At 44.2% G+C, this 609-nt stretch overlaps 1 non-coding gene across 1 annotated transcript; it reads right to left on the bottom strand.

Annotated features, from left to right (window-relative positions):
- Positions 1-295: 295 nt before the first annotated feature.
- On the bottom strand, positions 296-401 carry LOC140810976 (small nucleolar RNA R71). Its single transcript, XR_012113372.1, has one exon. It is a non-coding gene; the product is annotated as a small nucleolar RNA R71 (small nucleolar RNA).
- Positions 402-609: the final 208 nt, after the last annotated feature.

The raw sequence follows: 609 nt of genomic DNA, 5'->3' as shown, positions 1-609 counted from the left end.
GCAATTCACTTTGAAATCAAGCCAGCCATAATCCAGATGATTCAGAACACAGTCCAATTCGGAGGAACTACAGTGGATGATCCAAACACGCACATCGGGGATTTTCTTGAAATCTGCGATACTTTTAAATTCACTGGAGTTTCTGATGATGCTGTTAGATTGCGTTTATTTCCTTTCTCCTTACGTGATAAAGCTAAAACGTGGTTAAATTGTTTGCCTGTAGGTTTGATCGCTACATGGGAGGACATGGCGAAAGCTTTTCTCATCAAATACTTCCCTCCCTCCAAGACCATGAAGCTGCGGGCAGACATTACAACATTCGCTCAATTCGATCAGGAATCTTTATATGAGGCATGGGAACGCTTCAAGGACCTACTACGAAGATGCCCACATCACGAGTTACCACTTGGGTTAGTCGTTCAAACATTTTATTACGGTTTGCTTACTCCTAACCGTACTATGATAGATGCTGCTGCGTGTGGGAACCTTTTGAGGAAGACTGCGGAAGAAGGATATGAGTTGTTGGAGGAGATGGCTGCTAGCAGTTATCATCCTCAATCTGACAGGAACAACCAGCGGAGAAGTGCAGGAGTGCACCAGGTAACTGAT

Source organism: Primulina eburnea, chromosome 13 (genome assembly GCF_022965805.1).
Source record: "Primulina eburnea isolate SZY01 chromosome 13, ASM2296580v1, whole genome shotgun sequence".
In the NCBI taxonomy this organism is placed as follows: domain Eukaryota; kingdom Viridiplantae; phylum Streptophyta; class Magnoliopsida; order Lamiales; family Gesneriaceae; genus Primulina; species Primulina eburnea.
This window is presented reverse-complemented; position numbering and strand designations above follow the sequence as displayed.